The sequence below is a fragment of the Juglans regia genome, chromosome 15 (assembly GCF_001411555.2).
Source record: "Juglans regia cultivar Chandler chromosome 15, Walnut 2.0, whole genome shotgun sequence".
NCBI classification, from domain to species: domain Eukaryota; kingdom Viridiplantae; phylum Streptophyta; class Magnoliopsida; order Fagales; family Juglandaceae; genus Juglans; species Juglans regia.
This window is the reverse complement of record NC_049915.1, coordinates 11,604,822-11,630,186: the sequence shown is the minus strand read 5'-3', so window position 1 is coordinate 11,630,186 and position 25,365 is coordinate 11,604,822. Positions and strand designations below refer to the sequence as shown.

The following is a 25,365-nucleotide window of genomic DNA, read 5'->3' as shown; positions in this document are numbered from 1 at the left end:
GAAAAGTTAACTGGTACCAATTTTATGGCATGGAGTATGTAGTTCATGGCCTTCCTTAATAGCCATGATCTTATTGGCCATATTGATGGCTCCATAACAGCTCCTGCATAAACCATTCAGGATGCCCCAATCCAGCTTATACAATATGGTTCCGGAAAGACAAATGTGTTAAAAGTTGGATTCTTGCTTCTATTTCAAAGAAATTGGTTGCTTCTCTGTATGGAACTAAGATTGCTAAGCAGGCTTGGGATTCTCTCCAAACTCGCTTTGCATGAACTTTAAGGTCACGGGTTGCTTTACTTAAGAGACAAATTAAACTTTCTCTCAAGGTAATAAAACCTGTACTGCTTATATTGATGAAGTTAAAGCTCTCGCTAATCAATTGGCAGCAGCTGGCAAGCCAATGGATGAATGGAGTATAACTTTTCATTGGTAAGTTACACCCCATTCATTACCTCATATACTCTTGCTACTAGAGATAATGATCTTACTTTGGAAGATTTTCAAGCTGAACTACTCAGCTTTGAGGCCCTCTTAGACAGTCACCAGCAAACCTCTGCAGATACTCACTATGCTTTTGCTATTAACAAGTCAAAACTGCCAACCTTTCATAAAACAATTTCAAAAGCCAGGTTTGAATAATAATTCCAGACAAAATCGAGCTCCAGCTACATTCAACAATCGTGGTTCCAGTTGTGTTCCTCAGCAACACTCTCGATCACAAAGTGCTTCATCCCCATAGGCCTACTTGCCAAATTTGTGGTAAAACAAATCATATAGATCTTGACTGCTATGAAAGGTTCCATTATGCATTTCAGGGTCAAATTCCTCTTGCTGAACTTGTTGCCATGGCCAATGAAACCAATGCCACACTTGATAATCAAATATGGTATGCTGACAATGGGGCTAATGCACACATAACCAGTAATGCAGCAAATCTTACTACTCAGCATCCCTTCGAAGGCACAAACATGATCACAGTTGGCAATGTCAAAGGTTTATCTGTCCAAAATACTGGACATACTTCTCTTTTGCTTGACAAACATTCATTTCAATTGAAAAATATTTTGCATTGTCCAGATGCGTTTGTCAATCTCTTATCTATCAACAAATTTTGTTTGGATAATGATTGTTATTTTGTTCTCACCGGTTGTCATTTCTTTGTCAAACAGAACCAAACCAACAAAATCTTATTCTGCGGTCAAGCTGAGAATGGCCTATATCCTCTACCTGGCAACAAGAGCTTCTCCAATAAGATGCATTGCTTTGCAACTAAGTTAGGCACAAAGACAACTAAAGATGGATGGCATAGTCGACTAGGCACCCCTTTGAACTTGCCTTAAATAGTTTATTTCAATATGGACATCTACCTAGTACAGAATCATTTACCAAATCTACATTTTGTAAATCATGTCCTCTAGGAAAGGCAAAACAAGTTCCATATGACAGGTCTACACAACAAACAAATGGTCCATTAATTCTTGTACACTCTGATGTTTGGGTATCTCCCATAACCTAAGCAGGTGGTTGTCGTTTTTATATCCTTTTCATTGATGATTTTTCACATTTCACATCGCCACATCAGAGAAATGGGATTAACTCTTCTTGCACAATCACATTTACCCAACACATATTGGCCTGATTCATTCCTAACATCAGTTTATTTAATTAACAGACTGCCAACAAAAGTTCTAAACAATCTATCTCCCTTTTACATACTCCATAAATCTATTCTGAGATACAATGACATGCGTGTCTTTGGATGCAGTTGTTATCCATTGCTTACACCATATGAAAAACATAAGCTTTGTTTCAAAAGTAAAAGATGTGTTTTCCTCGGATATTCAGGTTAACAAAAAGGATATAGATGTTTGGACTTAACTACTGATAGAGTTTACATTTCTCGCAATGTTAGCTTCGACGAGGCCTATTTTCCAGCAACTGATATGGTGCCAGACTCCTCAACCAAAAGTGAATTTGATGTTGCTGGTAAGGTTCTCAAATTCCCCACTTCTATTCCATTATCAATTCTTCCTGATACTACTCAGCAGTTAGAGCCATTATCTTCATGTCATGATAACCTCTTGCCTTTTCCAAGCACAGAACCCACTACTCATATCACCATTAATCCTGCTTCGTCATCTCCAAATTCGACTCCTACTCCTCCTCAAAATCCTCCAACAGAATCCACTACACCACTTTTATCTCCATCTCCACAAACTGAGCCTCTCAACTTGCATCCACCCCCACCAATTCCACAAATTGTTACACGTTCAAAAACTAGAAACCTTAAGCCCAAACAGTTTCCAGGTTTTCAGTCCGTTTACTCCACTCGACATCCACTTCGTGTGTTGTCCACCTTTTATCATGAAAATGAACCAAGTTGCTACACGCAAGCTGTAACTATCTCTAAATGGAGGGATGCTATGGGTCGTGAGTTTGATGCATTAATGGCCCATGGTACTTGGTCCCTATGTCCACGACCAGTTCATCAACCTGTGGTTCGAAATAAATGGGTATACAAGATTAAAAGAAAACAAGATGGCAGCATAGAGAGGTACAAGGCACATTTGGTGGCCAAAGGGTTTGATCAATGTGATGGAGTACATTATCATGAGACTTTTTCGCCAGTAATTAAATCCTCTACAATTCGTTTAATTCTAGCACTAGCTATTAATTTTCACTGGCCCATTCATCAGCTAGATGTCTCTAATGCTTTCTTGCATGGCATATTGGATGAGGAGGTATTCATGGAGCAACCAAAGGGATTCATTGATAGAACTCAACCTGATTTTGTTTGCAGGTTACATAAATCTTTATATGGGCTAAAGCAAGCTCCACGAGCTTGGTTTCGAAGGCTCTCTCAACAACTGACTGACTATGGTTTTTTGGAATCATCAGTTGACACATCTCTCGTTATTTATACAAAGAATGGCTTATAAATATTTGTTCTTGTCTACGTAGATGACATCATCGTAACAGGATCAAATCAACAGGCTATTCATCACTTCATTGCTCAACTTGGCACATAATTTCAACTCAAAGACCTTGGCAATTTGAGTTACTTCTTAGGTGTGCAAGCATGCCGTGATTCCAATGGTCTTCACTTGCGACAAAGTAAATATATCACTGATCTCTTGCATAAGAAAAACATGGCTGGAGCAAAACCATTGTCATCTCCAACAGTTTCTGGAAAGAAATTGACAGCTTAAGATGAATTACTACTCAAAGATCCTAGTCAATACAGAATGGTAGTTGGAGCACTTCAATATTGCACCATTTCAAGGCCGGATATTTCTTATATTGTTAATCAATTATGTCAATTCATGCATTGCCCACGAGAAGGCCATTGGACAGTTCTCAAACGTGTTCTAAGATGCATCAAGGGGATAGTTGATTATGGCCTTTATTACGGCCTACTCACCATCAAGCATAGAGTTGAATGCTTATTGTGATTCGGATTGGGCAGGCAATCCAGATGACAGACGCAGCAGCAGTGGATATGGAGTTTTTCTGGGCAACAACTTAATTTCTTGGAGTGCTAAGAAGCAAAGTGTGGTCTCTCGTTTCAGTACAGAAGCAGAATACATGTCTCTTGCATTAGTTACTGCTGAACTCTATTGGATGAGAATGTTATTTAGAGGATTAAATATTGTTCTAGCTAAATGTCCAATAGTTCGGTGTGACAATATAGGAGCAATTGCACTAGCTTCTAATCTAGTATTCCATGCTAGAACATAACATATTGAAGTAGACTATCACTTTGTGAGAGAAAAAGTGGTAAATAAAGATGTTCAAGCTTGTGACATTTCAACAGAAGATCAAATTACAGATATATTTACTAAGGGACACACTGCCTTACAGTTTAAATTTCTAAGATCCAAACTGATGATCTGCTTGCTGCCCATCAGTTTGCAAGGGGTGTTAGCTTGACTGAGTATATAGAGGAATCAGAAGATCCCCGAGTCTACAGCACCGAGAAAACAAATTTGTAAATAACAGAGTTTTGAATATTGAACTAGTCTATTAAGATAAGTCTGTTACTTATCCTTTTACATTTGAATTCAATATGTAACTACAGCACGATACTGCTTTATAAATATACAAAGCTTTAAGTGAGTAAGGCATTGAAACCTACTCCATCATAATTCTTGTTTTATCTTACACACGATTGAATGTGGGCAAAAAAACAGAGAGGAAAAAGACTTGTGATAACTACAAAATTAAAGAATTAATAGAGCTATTAATAATACCTTCCATGAAATTAATTAATGAATGTCGTTTTGAGAAGAAAAATCATACTTAGAACCTTTTAGTTTTTTAAAATAAAATCTTAAAGCACTTTTAGTTTTTACAAATTCATGAAGCGCATTAATCTTTTTACGAATTAAGATCCAACATTAATTGAGTAGGTCAGATTGATAATGATAATGGCGGGCCCTACCTAACCGAAAACAAAAATGCCATGCACTTAGGAAATAAATAGTCTTGCTTCCTTCTTTTCTCTCTCACCAAAACTAAAACAGTAGTGTACATTTCTTAATTTGCATACTTTTTCCTTAATTCGATTCCTTTCTCTGAGGAAAACAATGGCAGAGCTCCTTCTTTCTGCATTCCTTCTAGTGTTGTTTGATCAATTGTTGTCTCCCGAGTTGCTAAAATTTGCTTGCCAAGAGGGACTTCGAAAACAGCTGGACAAGTGGGGCAAAACCATGGAAATAATTTGAGAGGTGCTTGATGATGCAGAGGAGAAGCAACAGACTAAAAAGACAGTGAAAGCTTGGCTTGATGATCTCAGAGACTTGGCCTACGACGTGGAAGATATACTGGATGAGCTCGCCACATAAGCAGCTTTGCAACGCAAGTTGATGGCTGGTGAAAGTTAGGGTAGTGCTAGTATGGTATGAAATCTCATCCCTGCTTGTTGTACCAGTTTAACTTCAAGTACTGTTAAGATCAAGTTTAGGCTATGTTTAAAGATAAAGAAAATCACTGCTAGATTTAATGATCTCTTGGCACAAAAAGATCAACTTAATTTGTTGAAAAATGTTATAAGTCCGATGCCAATAAGAAAAAAGAGAGATAACTCCCTCCACTTATGTGGAGACCGAAGATCATCACATATACGATAGGGAGAAAGTCGCAGAGGCTATACTTGAATTATTGACAAGTGATAAACATAGTGATGCTTTGAATGTGATAAACATAGTCACAGAGGCTATACCCAATGTGATTTCTATAGTTGGTATGGGGGGTATCAGAAAGACAACACTGGCCCAGCTTGTATACCATCATAAAAAAGTGGATAGCTTTTTCGATTTGAAAGCATGGGCTTGTGTTTATGAAGATTTTGATGTTGTTGCAGTTACAAAAACAATTTTACAATCTTTGACCTCGGAAAGCTGTGATGGCAAAGATCTAAATTGGTTGAAGGTCAAATTGCAGGAGAAACTATATGGCAAGAGGTTTCTAGTCATTCTTGATGATGTTTGGAATGAGAACTACGTGGATTGGGATCGACTTCGTGTCCCTGTCAAAGCAGGGGCTTTAGGAAGTAGTACTATCATCACAACTTGTGGGATACCCCATATGATATGGATAAGGGTAAGTGGTGTATGAGATTCCACATTGCTTGGGAAGGAGAAGTTCTTGCTCTTTACAAGGTTCCAATGGGGCTCCAATTGTATCATTGACTAGTCTTTTTGAAATATAGGTCATGTAGTTTGGACCTTCTATTGGGGTGTTACAACTCGTAACCAAAAAGTCTCGCCACTAATGCGAAACAAGGAAGTTGAGCCTTTTCAGTTGTGGGAGTTGTCAAATGATGCTTGTTTGTCCATATTTACGAAACATGCACTGGATGCAAGAGACTTCAGTATGCATCCAGACCTAAAAGATATTGATGAGCAACTCGTTAGAGCACTAGCATTGGCTTGGGCAAAGTTGAACATTGGCCAAAATTTAGATAAGTTGTACTAAAAAGACCCCACATTGGATTGGGCATCTCTAAAATAATTTAGATTTCTGCTACAGTGATTAGCCAAATTTGAAGAACCAAATTGATTCACCAAAAGTTAAAATAATAATTTCTCACTCCATTGAAAATATGGTTAATGAATATTTAGATAGAATATTAGATATTTGGTTAGTGAATAAGAAATTTATATAGAAATTTAGATAAGTTTAATCTCAATTTTTGGTTATTTGTATTAAATGACTATTGAAAATATGATTTTTTTAATATTAATTTAATTAGAATATAATTATTATTAATATTAAATTTGTAGAATTATAAAATGTGATACAAATAAATTAAATAAACAAATTATTAATTTAATAATATTTTATTATTTTATAGAGAGTAAATGGCTAATCCAATGTGAGGATTGAATTTAAATGGAATAGGCAAATGTAAAAAAGTGTGATGTTGGCTAAATTTTGAAGATGCATTTGGCCAAGCCAATGCTATTGCTCTAAGAAGGTGTTAAGGCTTGCCATTTGTAGTAAAAACTATTGCAGGAGTCTTACATAGTAAAAATGAAGACCGCAATGAGTGGGAAAAAGTTTAGAAGAATAAAGATATGGGATATTTCTGTGGAAGAAAGTGGAATTGTTCCCACTCTTATGTTATGTTATCACCATCTACCTTCACATTTGAAGAGGTGCTTTGCTTACTGTTCATACTACCAAAGGACTATGAATTTGAGGAAAAGGAGGTGGTTCAATTATGGATGGCAAAAGGTCTGATTCATGAACCCCTACAAGCTGAAGAGGAAATGGAAGATTTGGGTTTTGAGTATTTTCGCAATCTATTGTCAAGGTCATTTTTCCAACAGTCATGTATTAATGAATCAAAATTTGTGATGCATGACCTCATCAATGATTTAGCTCAATCGGTTGCAGGCAATACGTGCTATAGAATGGAAGATAGGGTTGGGGGTAATAAGCATGAGAATATTCCTATAAAGGCACGCCACTCATCTTAATTGGGAAGTGAGTTTGATGTAACTAAAAAGTTTGAGGTTTTTTCTAAATTCACAAGTTTACGTACATTTTTACCTCTCATACTACCATATCCAGGTGGTTGCTATCTGGATCGTCATATTCCTTTTAAATTGGTTCCAATGTTATGTTGTTTAAGAATGTTATCTTTCAATGGATACTGCATTACAGAGCTACCGGGTTCTATTGGTGATTTGAAGCATCTGCGGTGCCTTAACCTTTCAGAAACTCAAATAAGACTCCTGCCAGAATCAATAACTTGTCTTTACAACTTACAAACATTGTTGTTGGAGTACTGTGGTCGTCTAAAGAAATTACCTTCGATGTTTCGAAACTTGGTCAACCGGCGCCACCTTAACATTGAAGGTGCAGATAGTTTGGAAGGAATGCCTATGCAAATAGGTAAACTAACTTGTCTTCAAATACTGTCTAATTTAGTTCTGGGAAAAGACAGTTGCTCTGGAATAAAGGAGCTTGGACTTTTGAAGGATCTTAAAGGGACACTTTGCATTTCAGGATTAGAGAAAGTGATTGAACCGAAGGATGCAAAAGATGCAAAATTAATTGAAAAGAAGAAAATTGATGTGTTGTCGTTGGAATGGAGCGGTAAAGACACGACAAGTGAACTAGAGGTACTAAATGGGCTACGGCCTCACGACGCTTTGAAGAAGCTAGTTATAATTAACTATGGTGGTACAGAATTTCCAAAGTCGTTAACATCTCCTTCATTTTCTCATATGGTCTCCTTGTGATTAGAAGATTGTTACAAGAGCATATCATTACCTCCATTGGGGCAATATTTGCCATCACTCAAAAATCTTTGGATCAAAGGGTATGGCTATCGTGAAGAGTGTTGGTTCTGAAATTTGTGGCAGTAATTTAGAGACTTTGCATTTCACTAACATGGAGGAGTGGGAGAATTGGAGTCCTTGTGAAGAATTCCAAAATCTACGTGAGCTTTCCCTTTGTAGTTGTTTGAAGCTATTAAGGAAGTTACCAAAAAACCTTTCTTTACTAAACGAGGTTAAGATAATTTATTGTGCGCAGTTGGTGGTCTCACTTTCATGCTTTCCAGATAAATGCAAAGTTACATTCAAATCAATAAACTTCTCCAGATCACTTTCACCAATTTCAGATGAAGGGTTTGATATGGAAGGGTTGGGACGGTTACATATTAGTAGATGTGAGGAGTTGACGGATTTGTGGTCAGACAAGGTGGGATCACTGCCACATGATCTCCCATTTATGAATTATCTCTATATTAATAATTGCCCCAAACTAGTCCCTTTGGTGGCAGAAGAAGTTGAATATCCGTGATTGCATAGCCTTGGAATCATTACCCAAGGCATTGATGTACAACAACACGTGTCTTCAATCTATTTCTATCTTTAATTGTGATTCGCTAAGGCATTTTGAAAGAAGCCATCTGCCTCTAACTTTAAAGCGGCTACATATGCAGGACTGCAAGACTATGAGGTATTTGGTGGAGGATGACGATAATGATACAAACAACAGTACTACTTGCAGTAGTGGCATCACATCTCTTCTCGAGATCAAGAGCATTTTCACATAAAGCGCGGAATTACCTGCCACTCTTCAACACCTCCATATTTACAGATGTCCGAAGCTGGGGTTAGTAGCCAAGAGTTTTCATCATAACTTATTTCTTACAAATATCACCATCCGCGATTGTAAAAATCTTCAATTGTTGCTCCTCCCTTCCAACCTAAGAGAGCTTTATATAATTGATTGTGAAAAAATGTAGGGATTGCAGAATGGCATATACAACCTCACCTCGCTTCGAGATTTGAAAATAAAGAAGGTTTTATTATTTCCCAAAGAAGGTTTTCCCACAAACCTAACAACACTTGAGATCTCTGATCTTAAAATCACTGAAGCCTTGTTTGATTGGGGGCTAGACAAACTCACTTCTCTTAATGAACTTGAAATCAGTGGATGTCAGCATCTGGTGACCTTTCCAGAGATGACGTTGCTTGCCTCTTTAACAAGCCTCTACATCTCAGAATTCTTGAATCTGGAATGCCTGTCTTTCGAGGGCTTAAGAAAACTCACCTCTCTTCAAACCCTCCAGATTTCTAACTGTGAGAAGCTCATGTGTTTTCTAGAGGATGGCCTGCCTTCCTCACTCCTAGAGCTTTGTATCTTTGATTGCCAAAAGTTGATGTCCTTACCAAAGTATGGCCTACCTCCCTCACTCCAGCGACTTGTAATCCGTGGATGTCCTTTGCTAGAAGAACACTGCAAGAAAGATCAGAGAGGAGAGTGGCGCAGGATAGCTGATATCCCTTGTGTTCGAATTAATGGTGTTCGAATTAATGGCAATGACCTTTATGAGACAAAAATAGAGGAATAAATCCAAAGGTAAGTTTGTTCTCGCTCTGATCCAAATTTCCTTTGAATGTTGAACGGTGGCATTAGAGAGATCCCGTAACTCCTATTGCTTGCTGCGACTCTGGTTGGTATGCTGAATTCTTGTGGTTTTTTCGATCTCGTGGGTTTGCATAACCACATAACAAGTCCTTGATAAGATTTCTAAATCTCCAAGCAAACAGAGAAGGTCTTCGAACATGCAATTTTTTGTTTTCAAATTGGAAAATTGCTGAACATGACAAATGATCGGGCTCCAAAACAGCTACATAACTAGATATTGTTCCTCTGAATTTGTCAAGATCAACAATATGACAACTGCTAAGGAAAAATTGCATGTTCCAAGGCCTTGTCTCTATGCCAATTAACAATATGCCTAGAAGTAGGAATTGATCGAATCGTCATATTACTTATATTTTTCATTTATGGATTTGCTTCTTGTCAGATCATTTATTGCATGACATTGGGTTATGAATATGATTGATAAGGATGTTTTTACATCCATATAAATACAGAAATTGGTGTAAAAAAAAAACCTCTATTTTACTGATTAAGAATATGATTACATATATATATTTATATAGGCTGATGAATGTTTATTTGTTCAATGCTTGTAGATTGCTCAAAAGACTAACGCAAGCTGTTGCAACTTCTGACTGCTATCTGAAAAATGGATGTGCAAGTAATATTGCTTTTCTCTTGCTATTAATTTTTCTATATCCACATAATCAATGTCTGGCTACCTTTCATGTTACATCGAATGAATGAATTTCAACCGTTAATACCATGTATAAACTACTACCACTTCTTGCAACCAATTGGTTAAGGCTTATCTTCTTATCTTCTTTTCTCCAAAAGAATTGTCTTCATTGTCCAATTCATTCCTACCGAGTATGGACAAGGAATGATCTTCGTGCTCTCTTCAAAGCTTTGGTCATTTATTTCCCTCCATATGCACCACATCAACCAAATCAAGATAATTTTCCACAAGGTGTCACTGTGAAGACTATCAAACTGCCCTTCCATAGCTACATATTACAACTTTACTATCTGCTTTGTTTTGGGATGTTATTTCAGTTGTATAGGTTGTAATAAAAACATCAATTGTCTAGCCCTATGCCACTGTCTTCTGTTTGTTTTGAGACTTCTTGCTTGCATTTGCACCAAATTCATGTTCCAGGAAACTCTATGTTTGGATCCTATTGTTAGTGTTTGGTTTTATAGGAAGTGGCTGTGAAGATGTAACGCCCCGTTTTCGGAGGTCCTAAGAGTTAACTCTTGTAACCTAAATCCAACTTCCATAACATATTTAAATACTCCACTATTTCCAAAAAGTACAATTCAATTTATTCAAACCAAAAATATATGTTCCTCTACCAGGACACCAAATAAATACCTCAATGAGATAATTTTAAAACTCCATAAACATTTAGAAATATCTAGGACTCTAAATATCAAATAACATAAAATTATAAACCTACTAAAAAAAAAAAAAACTCTCCAATAAACTTGTACCCTCAGACACTTATTCCACTACGATCATTGCATTTTGCTAAAACTTTCTATTCTTGTTCTTCAGCTGAAACATCAAAATTATCTGAAAAATATTTGGAGATAAGGGCTGAGTTATCAAAAATATCCTTTGGCATAGCATAAATTTGGACTTTTTCTATCAGTTTTGGGCCTCGACTTGAACTCTGAAAAGAAAAAAAAAAAAACTAACTTGTTCAAAAAATTATCTCGGCCCATAAAAAGATTTTTTTTTTTTTTTTGAAAACAACTTGGCACTAGACAGGGTGTTACATTCTCTCCCCCTTAAAAAACATTTTGTCCTCGAAATTTGTTGCACCTAAAATCAAAACTCAAATACTTAAACCTTCATACATATTCGCACACATTGCATCTCACTTCGAAAAATCCAAATCAAATCTAAATTATAAACCTTAGCCATACAATTAAAAACCTAATAATTCTGAACTCTCCACATAATCCATGAACCTTATACAAATAGCGAAATAAAATCTCATGCTATCATATCACTAAAACCATGATTCCACTGCACATACTAATAACTTGTAGTCCTAAACGCATTGTATCACAAATCAAGTACATCTGAAAAGAACTAAACTCCACATTTAACCAGTCCATACATTTTGTTTTTTTTTTTACCAGATTTAAATGTTGCAAAGTCTCCCAACATGTATGTAGACTCTAGTACATCAATATCACAAGTCTAAACCTCCAATTCCTAATCAAAACACGTTCCACGAAGTCAACCTAAAATCTAAACCTTAAATTCTATCGGAATGATTTCCTACAGTCCACAAAATACGCATACCGGAATTAAAATCTCAAATGTCATAAAATTTGTTTCCTTAAATTATGCAAAATCTAAAACCTCAGATTTTGTGGAACTCATTCCATAGGTTCGCAAGTGCTAAAACCTTACATATCATAAAAAATCATATCCTGAAACCCACAGAATTCTACGACCTTAAATCTCCTCAAAATCATTTTTAAAGTATGTACCATCTCTAAACCTCAAACCTCCAAATATTCAGTCGATAAAATCTGAAGAATCTCAAATCTCCAAAGTTTCGAACTCAACGACGAGCAGCCATCCTGAGATCTTAAACTCAGTTAAATGTTCTAGGGAAAGAAAACAAAATATGTATAAACAAAATATAAATGCCAGCTAAAATATTTAAAAACAAGTAAAAAATAAATAAATGAATCAATGATAGTCTTTCCTACCATTCTTAGCCATTTTTTAACCAACTCATATAGTCTTTCCTACTCTCTATAATTGTAAACCCGACATTGCTCTAAATTGCCTTACGTCTTAGAATCTAAACCTTAAATTAATATTTATAAATATTATCTCCTATATTCAACAAATTAAGATTGTCAGATCTCAAATCCCTAAACTTCAAAATCTCAAAACTCAATCATAAAGTCTTGCAAAATCTAAAACCTTAAATATCCACATAATCTGTGACGCCCCCAATCCCCGCTAAGGATGGAATGGAGACTTAGAGCGTCGAGACATGCAACATAAGGTTACATACCCCCGTTCATGACAATTAATATGTAATGCATCCTAGTATGCAACTAGCAGTACGCAATAATCACAGCGGAAATAAAAGGTTAAGGTGAACAATATGCCAGAATAACTAAAACATCCCAAATTTATTAGATAATCATCATGTTCGAAATTCTAAAGTAGCATAGACTTATATACAAAGTCATATCATTCTCTTAATGCGATCTAAAGCATAAAGGACTTGGGCTACGAACATCAAAATTAAGTCCAGCTTCCTCTCCAGATCCAACTCCTCCTCAATCATGCGAATCCAGTGCTCCATCTATCTCGTCCTGGTCGATTCCTGACACAACTTCTATCATTCCGAGTGGAATGATAGTGGACCCATAAAAGGATGAGATTTACTCGAAATCTTAGTAAGTTAAACAACTAACTGACACAAAGATAAATCAATCATGAAACATTGATAGATATGCAATGCATGAGATGTGAGAAAAATCAATATGCATATCTCCCATCCAGATTCTCAACATTTTTTTTTATTTTTTTTTTATTTTTTTTTAAATATGGAGACACGGGTTTTTACTGAATAAGTAATTTCGTCATCATTTTGATAAGACAACTTTTTCATAAAAATTTCATCATAAACTTTCATCATCATAGACTTACATAATTATCTTAATTAATAACATAATGTGTGGTAATGTCACAGTTCCTTCCCCATATGCACTGTGAGTACCTGCCGGTGACCGTAGTATATACGAAACTACATTGTCTATAAACTCGTTTTCAATGCATTGGTAAATAACAAAACATCATAAAAATTATAACGTGTACACCCACCAGCGTTAGGTGTCTTAACATGTTGACTTTGCTCCGGCGTTCTTTAAAAAGAACCCATTCGAAGCCTATTGACTGTTCTTTGTCAACCCAGGGTTTACCACTCCATTATTAAACACTCTAGAGTGGACAGAGGAGTTCCACCAGGATAATTTCCCATACCGGCCTTTGGAGTTGTGATAAAAATGATTTTCATGCTATGATTTAAAAAAAATATATTTTTCATGCCATGTGCATATGTAGTAAATTTCATGTAAAAATGACATTTATAAATGTAATATGCAAAAATGGTGAAAATGTCATATGTTATGTAAGTATGCACGCAATTTTCATATAACATGGTAATTTATGCTCAAAATGATAATTGAAGAATAAATGAAGCATTTATCAATAATTCATAAGAAATTTATCAAGGTGTAAGTTAGAGGCCCACTTACTAACTTTCAGAGAAATTCAAAATTAGCGTCGTAGCTGCATAAATCGTGTGTATACTAAGTTAGGATTAATACTCTTATGGATAGGTTCAAAATCAAAAGCTTCAAAAATTTGATATTTATAAAAATACCCCTAGACTTTCAAAAATTACCATTTAGGCCCTAAATTTTCACTAATTGCAAACGAACTCCAAATTTAACCAAATTTCATGGACTTCATATTTTTGGAATTATAAAACCATCTATCCCCTTAGATTTCCAAGATTGAAAGTGGAACTTTTCCAACTAGTCCCAACCCGTGGCATGCATCCTAGTTGATACCTATGTGTATTTTCAACTATTGATCCCTATGAATGCATGCATGGGAGATTTTCTTTAATCATTAATGATCACTAGCATCTTTAGGGACATTATGAAGTCTAATCCTTGAGTAATCAAGTTCAGCCCAACACTTAGTCAAAGCTAAGAAATCCTTAATCACCAATATGCTTAAAACCGATTCATGCTTGATGATAAAAACAAGATAGATTTAAAACCTATCATGACATGCTTCTAATAAAAAATTTAACCTTCCATAATCATGTTAGGATATTGATAGATCATATCAAATCATGCTTAGGACATGCCATAGCTAAACTTCCAATTAAAAACATTCAATCAGTCAGACATTCCTTTAATTGACCCAGTTTTGCATTAAGCATCATAACCTTCTCAAAACTCAACCAAATTTCGTACCAACACTTGGAAACAAATCTTGACATGCTAGCTAAGATCAAAAGGAAGAAAACTTACAAATTTCGTGGCCTTCCAAGCTCTCTAGACTACCGTACACAAGGACACTCAAGAACTCACCAAAACTCACTCGGTTTGCACTCTTTTGATCTCTAAGAGGGGGAAATGCTCTCAAGGCTCAAGATGATGCTTGGAGCTGTGGTGTGGGTGAAATGAGAAGGGAAAGGAAGTTGGCTTGGGTGAGGGACGTTGGCTTGGGTGCTTGGTGATTGGGTGAAGTGGGAGGTGCTTAAATCTGGAAAATTTCCAGATTTGCTTGCATGAGCTTAGGTCACTTGTGCAGAATGGAATAGTGCCCTAAACCACCATCATTTCCTCACCACAGTAGTTGCAAGGGTCCTGTAGATGACTCCAGGTCGTGGGGCATCATTTGGATGGCAGAAGATCCCTCAAACCACTCTTGAAAATAGGTGGATGAAGGTGGTTTTGTGGTGGCAGAAAATCAGTTCGGTTTTGGATCTTTTTGGACAGCAAAAATGAGTGAAAATCCTTCATGATGGTCATGGGAATTCTTGGTGATTGGGTGGAGAAGGAGGTGGCATGGGGTGGTGGTGCATACCATGGCAAGAGGCTGATTCAAACTCAATCCAATTGGTTCCTACACAAACTTGACCAAGGTGTACCCGATTTGGTTCTTTGAGTTTGTTGATGCAACCAATTTCGTCCAAGGCTCAAACTGAGTTTTGGAGGGTCTCATAAGGTGTTTAAGGACCATAATACCCTTGAGGATAAACCACAAAAATGTTGGACCCAAGGGCAAAACAGTCCAAGCATTATAAAGGGCAATGCACAAAACCGACTGAAGTATGGTTTGGGCTTGTTATGTCATTTTCTCTTAATGACATGTGGAATGGTTTAGCTAGGGTATTAACATGTTCTAATGGTTTAAGGGAGTATTAATTCAAGAAAATTTGAATTAAAAATTTTAAGAAAAGATTAAGCATGATTAAGCTTCAAAGCATAGCTTAAAGTGCACTAACCTCAAGTATGATGGTCAATGGCCTTAGCAAATTTTCAAAACTTAATTTGGGTACTTTGAGTGTGATTTGGGCTTAAGGAAACCAATGGTATGGTGTATTGGGCCTTTGGTCTTTGAATGGTAAAATGAGTCCAAAATGACTATGGGCCATATGAGCTTGAAAAGGGCCAAGGGTCCAATCTACACCAAAAGCCTTATGCCTTCCTATACTTGGACCAAGACTAGCTTTCATTTCCTAAGGGCTTGGTTCATGTTTTTTTTTTCTTGGGCTAAGCCCATGAATGTACTTGGGTCCTAAAAAGCCTCACCAAAATTACTAATGGGCTTGTCTCTCTAATTCTTAGCTCATTAACACTAAGTACCAACATTAATGCTAATCCCACTATCAATCTTAATGAAAGTGATTAAGCCATAATTAAATGCCTAATCTAGAGTACTTAAGGGTTAATAAAAAATTAATTAAGAGGGGTGTTACATAATCATCCTCATAGTCCTCAAGTTCCTATACTGAAATTTTTACATCCTATGAACCCATAGATATCTAAACCGCCAATGTTTATAGTATTCAGAATTCAAACCTGTCTCTGATACCAACTGTAATGCACCGTTGCCGGAAGTCCAGAGAGTTAACTCTTATAACCTAAATCCAACTTCCATAACATATTTAAATACTCCAATATTCCCAAAAATTACAATTCCATTTATTCAAATAAAAAAATATATGTTCCTCTACCAGGACACCAAATAAATACCTCAATGAGATAATTTAAAAACTCCATAAACATTTAGAAATATCTAGGACTCCAAATATCAAATAACATAAAATCATAAACCTACTAAAAAGAAAAGAAAAACTCTCCAATAAACTTGTACCCTCAGACACTTATTCCACTACGATCATCGCACTTTGCTAGAACTTCCTACTCTTGTTCTCTAGTTGAAACATCAAAATTATCTGAAAAATATTTGGAGATAAGGGCTGAGTTATCAACAACTCAATAAGCAGAGAACATATACCAGTGTGTAAACATAAGCATTTACAGAGATCATAATGTAGAACAAAACATTTTCATTTTTCAGAATGCGGAAGCAGAACATTTTATCAAAATATCAGAGCAAAGATTTAGAAATAATTTCAAAAATATCCTTTGGCATAGCATAAATTTGGACTTTTTCTATCAGTTTTGGACCTCGACTCGAACTCTGAAAAGAAAAAAAAAAAAAAAACTAACTTGTTCAAAAAATTATCTCGGCCCATAAAAAGATTTTTTATTTTTATTTTGAAAACAACTTGGCACTGGACCTGGGTGTTATAGAAGAGGTTCCTAGACCAGGATATTTATGGTCAATCACTTGAGGAATTCAAAAGTGAGGTACAATATGCTTTTCCCTTTTAAATATTTCTTTGCATTTACATTTTTTTTGGGTTCTTAGCTCCTGTTTCACAAGAAAGTAAGACTTGTTTTAAATGCTTTATGTTTGCACCTTAATTGATATGATTTTTCTGCTTAATATTGCCAGGAAGATGTCACTTCAAGAAATTGATCTCGTGGTTTACATCTGATTTACTGCCAATCTTGACTCCTCACATTAACTGTGGTGAATATATTATTCATTGCTGATTGACACATAGGAGATGAAGTTATAGTGCAATACAGAATTGGAGTTTTTTCTTTGGTCTCTTCAGTTAAAAGCCTGCTTGTGCTGTCAAGACTTTCCATACCCTCATTGCTTTATTTTAATTGAGCGTATGATTGACTCATAAAAATAAGGGATGAGATGCCTAGACTTATTTGTCTGGATTTTGATTAGGATTTTGAAAAGTCTACTTAGACTTTTGCTAGCTGTAATTGTTATCTCAAAATCTCTGGAGATTTTTGTTGAAACCATTTGCTCAACTTGTGGTTTGAATTTCAAGTTGTGGTTAGTGAAAAGACGCAGGCATCCCTATGTTGGCTCTTCATGGGAGCTGTAACACGTCCCCCAAATCTTTCAATTGTCACTGAATTTCTTCCAAATGCTTTGGTTCTGAACACATCTATGGAAGACAACGTGTTCCATATTTAAACTTACGAACAAAAGCCCTTATTAGTAACGTGACCCATCAGTATGCTCTAGCTGCATAGTAGATGAATATTCCTTTTTCTTCTCAGGCATTGATTTAATTGAAAGTAACACAGCACCGGCTAGTACACACACACAACCAATGAAACGACTTCAAAAGAGGCTCTTGAATGGTAGGGCTTTTGGAAACTAGAAGAAAATACTTTCATGAAAAGAGGTCTAAAAAAGTGCAGTTTCTATTAATGGAAAATTTTCCTAAGAAGTATATTCATGTTGTTGTTTCTGTAAGAAAACATGAAACCAAGAACTTGCAGTTGAGCAAAGGAAGAAAACTGAGAGCAACTTAATGGAGGAAAAGTTGTTATTCTATTCCACTATGAAAAGAACCTCTTGTCAACGTATTCTGCCAAAAAGGGGTGATATATACAGAGAGTATTCTAACAAACTAACCAACTACACATATAGCATTGTGCCAGCAAATAAAGTAAGGTAAGTAAATAAAAGGAATAAAAGAATAACTAGTGTATACGACAATTATGTACAAGAAGCTATTGAAATAAAAACGACTAGTAGTTTAGTCTTGGCCTGTATCAATTAACATCCTCCCACAAGATGGAGAAAAGAAATTTACTATTCCCATCTTGGATAAATGTGCTTGTAGGAGATAAGATGGTAGAGCTTTGGTGAATGTATTAGCCAACTGTGTTTGAGAAGAGACATGAGCAATACACTTCCTTCTTGAATTTTGTCTCTTATCAAATGGCAATCAAGTTCGATATGCTTGGTTCTCTCATGAAATACTGGGTTTGCAGCAATGTGAAGGGCTACCTGATTATCACAAAAGAGAATGGCAGCTTGTGGATGAGAGAAACCAAGGTCTTTGAGAAGATATCGAAGCCAAGTGATTTTTGAATAGGTGACAGCCATGGATCGATATTCGGCTTTAGCTGATGATCTTGAGACAACCGTTTGTTTCTTGGATTTCCAAGAAATAAGATAATTGCCTAAGAAGATACAATAACCTGTGGTAGATCGACGAGAGTCTGGTCAAGAAGCCCAATCCGAGTCACAATAAGCCTTGAGTTGAAGCTAAGATGAAGAGGCAAGCAAAATTCGTTGAGCAAGTGTAGTTTTAATGTATCTTAAAACTTTGTGTGCTGCTGCCATATGTGATGAAGAGGGCTGAGCCATAAATTGACTTAACAACTAGACAACAAAGCAAATATCTAGTCTGGTTATTGCAAGGTACAGTAATCTACCAAGTAACCTTCGAAAGATGCTAGGATCAAGTAGTGGTGTGCCTTCAGCTTTGCTGATTTTGAAGTGTTGATCCATAGGAAGTTTAAGTGGTTTGCATCCAAGCATACTCGAGTTTGCCAAAATATCTAAGGCATACTTCCTTTGACAAATGTGTATTCCTTTGGAGGATCTAGCAATTTCTAAGCCCAAGAAATAACGTAGACATCCAAGGTCTTTAATCTTGAATTCATTATTCAGAAAAGTTCGTAGGGAGGCAATAGAATCATTGGAATTGGTAGCAACCAAAAAATCATCAACATAAACCAATAAAGCAGTGAAGCTGTCCCCTTCTTGTTTGGTGAATAAATTGTAATCAGACTTTGATTGGATGAACCCACAGGCAAGAAGAGATGAAGTGAGTTTAGAGTTCCATTGCCTTGATGCTTGCTTAAGGCAATAAAAACTTTTAAGCAATTTGCAAACCTGATTTGGTTTACCCTTGATATACCCCGGGGGTTTCTTCATGTAAATTTCTTCATGTAAGTCACCATTAAGGAATGCATTATTTGCATCAAATTGATGTAAATACCATCCTTTCATTGCAGCAATGCTAAGTAGGCATCTAACAGTTACAAGTTTTGCAACTGGTGAAAAACTTTTGGTATAATCTATACCTTCTTGTTGGCTGTAACCTTTTGCTACAAGTCTAGCTTTAAGTCTTTCTACATTACCATCAGACTTGAATTTAATCCAATAGACATACTTACAATCAATTGGTTCCTTCCCTTCAGGCAAATCAATGATGGTCCAATTATGGTTGTTTTCCAAAGCTTCAATCTCAGCCTCCATAGCCTTGCACCACTCTGGATCCTTAATTGCTTGTTTGTATGAAGTAGGCTCAGTTTGAAGAGAAATTGAGGAAGAAAAGGCTTGAAAGGAAGGGTTAAAATGCCTATAAGACAAGCAATCAAAAAGGGAAAAAGACTTACCATTTGATAAAGGAGTTGTTGTGGAAGCCGATTGTTGAGGTGGTGTAAGCAAGACTTGTTTGCAATGGAAGTCCTTGAGATATTGAGGAGTTGTTCTGGTTCTATTTGACTTACGAGGTGGAGGGGCAGTGGGTAGAGAAATGGTAGTGTTTTCTGTGTGAGAAGAGGGAGAATATGATGGGGGAAGAGGTGAAGGTGAAGTGGAGTTAGTGGGGGAAATGGGGTTGACAGGATTTGAAGGGGAAGAAGGGATGGGAGTAGCAGGGGTAGGGGATTGAAAGATTGATGGAAGAGGTACGGAGGGAGAAAACATAGGCTATGGTGTGACAATGGAAGTAGGAGGAGGAGATGTTTGAAATGGAAAAACAAATTCATGAAAAATAACATCCTGTGAAATGAAAATGGTGCTAGTTTTGAGATCCAAAAGTTTGTAACCCTTGGTTCCAAAGGGATAACCAAGGAAAACACATGCACGACCTCTAGGGTCAAATTTCTCTCTATTATTCAGAAGTGTGCCTGCAAAATATAAGGAACCAAAAATTCTCATATGAGCATATTTGGGTTTTCTATTAAAAAGAAGCTCATAAGGTGTTTGATTATTTAAAAGAGGTGCTGGAAGCCTGTTAATGATGTAAGTGGTTGTTAGAATTGATTCATTCCAATATGTTAAAGGTAGACCAGCTTGAAAAAGGAGAGCATGAGCCACATTTAATACGTGTTGGTGTTTCCTCTCAACAATGCCATTTTGTTTAGGAGTAGCCACACAAGTTTTGTGATGAATGATTCATTTTTGGTTAAAAAATTCATGCATGTTAAATTCAGCACCATTGTCACTCCTTAGGATTTTAATTTTCACTTCAAATTGTGTTTCAGCAAGGTTATGAAAAGCCTCAATGCATTTTCTGGTTTCTGTTTTATTGGCAAGTAAATAGAGCCATGTGGTTCTTGAGAAATCATCTACAATGGTCAAAAAATATTTTGAACCATCATGTGCAATTGTGGAGCAAGGGCCCCACAAATCACAGTGGATAAGCTCAAATATGCTTGAAGAAGAATGAGAACTAACAGGAAAAGGTAGGCGATGAAATTTTGCTAAGGGACAAATTCTGCAAGAGTTTTCATTAATAGATGAACTATGTTTTTGTACAATGGGATCAGATATGAATTGTAATCTAGGAAATGATAAATGATCAAGGAGACAATACCATAGGTCAGTTTTGGAAATAGAGTTTGTAAATGAAGTAAAACAAGTAAAACAAGTGAAATTTGTATTGTTTTTGTGTGAGTATGCTGAGAAGAAATTGGTCAGATCTGAGGGAAGAACTTCCTTGCAAATGAAGTGGTACAAGCCGTGCTTGAGTTCACCCTTTCCAATCGTTATCCATGAAAGCAGGTCTTGAATAAAACAGTGAGTGGAAAAGAAATGCAAACAACAATTAAGGGTAGATGTTAATTTGTTTGCTGAAATTAAATTGAAAGAAAATGATGGAACACAGAGAACATCTTTTAAGATGATGGAATTTGTTAATTGAATTGTTCCAATATGTGTGACAGGGGCTGAAGTGCCGTTTGGAAGTTTGACAAAGTATGAAACAGTGGATGTTATGGAGGTAAAAAGTGTGGTGCTGCAGACCATATGGTCTGTAGCACTTGTGTCAATTATCCAACTGATAGAAAAAGGACTTGTTGAGCCGTGTGTGTGTGCAGATAAAGAAGTAAATGTACCAGACATTTTGGAGCAAGATGCTGTGTGAATAGAGGTTTGAGGTGGATTGCTAGAGTAACAACAGAAGCTGCTGATATTGTTGCTTAGTCAAGCCAATCTTTTCATCACCATTGTCTTCAGGGTTAGTAGCAAAATAAAGGGTGGTTTGATTGGCAAGGAAACCAGATGGTTGCTGCTGCTTAGTGTGATATTTGTGGCCTGGAGGATCTCCATTCAGTTTGTGGCATTTCTCAATGGTGTGACCAGTTAAGTGACAATGTGAGCAAAGAGGGGGCTCAGCATTGCCAACTTTGAAGCAAGTCTCCAAAGAATGGCTTGTAATTTTGCAGTGGCTACAATAGGGACGATCTTTCTTGAAGGAGCGGTTTGGCTTGGGAGAAAACTTGGAAGGGGTGTAGGGTTTCTTAACTGCCATAGCCATGGTTTCAGAAGATGGAGTTTGTGAGGTCATTTGATGGTGTCTTTCTTGCTGTTGCACAAGGGAAAATACTTTGGAAACAGGGGGAATGGGATCCATGAGCATGATTTGGTCTCGGATGGGTGAATAAGAGTCATGGAGACCCATTAAAAATTCAAGCACACAATCTCTTTGGTAACGATCCAGCAAGGTTTTCATTGTTCCACAATTGCAAATAGGAATGGGATCGTACACAGAGAGTTCATCCCAGAGAGCTTTTAACTTGCCATAGTAAATGCTTACCGAATCATGTTCTTGAAGCAGAGCAGCCAATGCCTTCTTGAGTTCGTAAATGCGGGGACCATTCCGTTGAGAGAAGCGTTCTTGAAGATCCAGCCATATCTCTCAAGCATTATCATCAAAGAGAACGCTAGATTGGAGAGAAGGGCTTTTAGAGTTTTGGAGCCAGGAAACGACCATGTCGTTACATCGTTCCCAGAGCTCAAGCAAAGGGTCTTTGGGGTCAGTGGGTTGGGCAAGCGAACCTGTGATGAAGCCAAGCTTGTTTCTCGCGCGAAGAGGATGGCGCATTGAGCGAGACCAGGTAGCATAATTGTTGGTTGTGAGAAGGTTGGCGACAAGGGTAAGGGCAAGACTAATCACCATGGTCAAGGCGAAATGGGTTGGCTGGATCACTGAGATTGAGATAGGGAGATAAGGTGTTTGAGTTAAAGTCAGAGTGAGCTTCAGAAGATTTGGGGTTAGAATCTGCCATTAAAATTTCTCTAAGGCTCTGATACCATGTAAGAAAACATGAAACCAAGAACTTGTAGTCGAGCAAAGGAAGAAAACTGAGAGCAAATTAATGGAGGAAAAGTTGTTATTCTATTCCACTATGAAAAGAACCTCTTGTCAGCGTATTCTGCTAAAAAGGGGTGATATATACAGAGAGTATTCTAACAAACTAACCAACTACTCCTATAGCATTGTGCCAGCAAATAAAGTTAAGGTAAGTAAATGAAAGGAATAAAAGAATAACTAGTGTATACGACAATTATGTATAAGAAGCTATTGAAATAAAAACGACTAGTAGTTTAGTCTTGGTCTGTATCAGTTAACAGTTTCAAGTTTGCTTTATCACAGTAGACAAATAAACAATCATCTATGTTTTGGAAAAAGAAATATTGATGAATAGAGATGCCTACACAGAATGTGGCATGAAAATCCCATATGGAATACTTCCTATGGCAGAAAGAACACTCCCCACTCATGGCTTTACCCTTAGGAACCCTAGAAAATCAACATGGCTTACCAAATTAGTCGATAACTTCTAAAATTGAATTAGAGCTAAGAAATTGCTCTGCCAGTATGATACTATTTGATTATGACTTGACAAGTTAATTCTTGTATCTTATTATTTATGCCAATTGGTATGCTAAAGAACTAGTTTTTTCCTCTCTTTTATTTTTATTTTATTTTTAATTTTATTTTTTGTAGAGGTAGTTTGTATAGGTTGATTCACTGGCCTAACAATCAATTAGATGAAAGAAGGCACTTGAGGATGGCCCTTGATGCTGTATGATTCTGTCATTCTTGCTCTTTATTCCAGTTCCAGTCAGCTATTTGCTATAATTTGTAACTTTGCAGGAAATAATGTCTGTTTTGGATGATTGAACTTTCAGGCCCATGGAATGAATTATTTGCACAACTGCTCTCCCATAGTAGTGCACTTTGATTTGAAGTCTTCAAATTTACTAGTTGATAAGAATTGGGTTGGGAAGGTGGTGTCTTTTCTCTTTACTGAGCTTGCTCAATTTATTTCATGTATCTTCTGTGCCTAATCCAGCATGACGTGAACTTTCCTGCATGTTTAGGTGTGCGATTTTGGCTTTTGACGGATAAAGAATAGCACATTTCTTTCTTCAAGGTCAACTGCAGGGACAATAAGCCATTTACACTTTTCATCCTTGTGGTTGGTGATATTTCTCTGGAACTTGTGGTTTATCTCCATTAAATGAACTGACTTATCTGGGAAAATTGAAATATTGCGGTCATCTGTCATGCTTGTTGTGTATTAATGCATCTTGCAATATGCTTTGCTTTCTTGATAATTTACTTGTTTTTATGTGTCTTGGATTGCAAGTATGCAACCCTTGAAACTGGTATTGATAAGTTAATGTTTGTATTGCACTCCTTCAGGCTGAGTGGATGGCCCTAGAAGTGCTAAGAAATGAACTTGCAAATGCAAAGTAAGCCTTTTTCAATGCAGTATCTTGTTTTTCACCCTGGACGGATGCTTTTAATTACATTGACATTTGTAGCTTTGGGGTCATACTAAAGGATGTCTATACGTTGCAAAAGATAACATTTTAGAGACCCAAAATTGAGACCCACATCTGTTGAGATCATTTGTAACGCCTCGTTCCCGGAGGTCCGAAGAGTTAACTCTTGTAACCTAAATCCAACTTCCATAACTTATTTAAAATACTTCAATATTCCCAAAAAGTACAAATCCATTTATTCAAACCAAAATATATGTTCCTCTACCAGGACACCAAAAATATACCTTAATGAGATAATTTAAAAAAAAAATCCATAAATATTTAGTAATATCTGGGACTCCAAATATCAAATAACATAAAATCATAAACCTATTAAATAAGACTCTCCAATAAACTTGTACCCTCTAACACTTATTCTTCTATGATCATCAAACCTTACTCTTGACTTCCAGCTGATGCATCAAAATTATCTGAAAAATATTTGGAGATAAGGGGTGAATTATCAACAACTAAGTAAGCAGATAACATATACTAGTATGTAAACATGAGTATTTTTAGAATTTAGAATGCAAAACAAAAGCTTTATCTTCAAGATGTAGAGACATTTACTTTCAGAATGCAAGTATCAAAACATGTTACAAAAATATCAGAGCGAAATTTTTAGAAAAACATTCTTATTCAAAAATCATTTGGCATATCAAAATCAAAGATCTCATCTTCATCAATCAGAGTATCACATCAGGACAGATACCATTTTTAATAGGGTTATAAACCACCATTATAACCTGTGGAAGGGCCGTATCCACTATTATCACCCGTGGTTGGGCCGTATCTACTATTATAACCCATGGTTGGGCCGTATCCACTATTATAACCCATGGTTGGGACGTATGCCACTATTATAACCCGTGGTTGGGCCATAATAGAACATCATAATCAGACTTAATTAGAATCTCATGCCAATGTTTTCAGATGCTACTTCATATCAAAAGCCAAAAACTTAAGATCTTCAGATAATTTCACATGTTCGAAATAAACAGAATCAAAACATCTTCATTTATTCACAACAAAAACTTTTAGATTTTCATATTTGCTCTGTTTGCATGATCAGAAACACCAGTCATGACAGAAAATACTTTCTCTTATACAGTTGCATATGCAGAACACATATCTGAGGTTGTTTTATGATT

General features: G+C 36.4%; 1 pseudogene; it reads left to right on the top strand.

Annotated features, from left to right (window-relative positions):
• Window positions 1–7,142: 7,142 nt before the first annotated feature.
• On the top strand, window positions 7,143–24,146 carry LOC108981605 (annotated as a pseudogene).
• The last annotated feature ends 1,219 nt before the right edge of the window (window positions 24,147–25,365 follow it).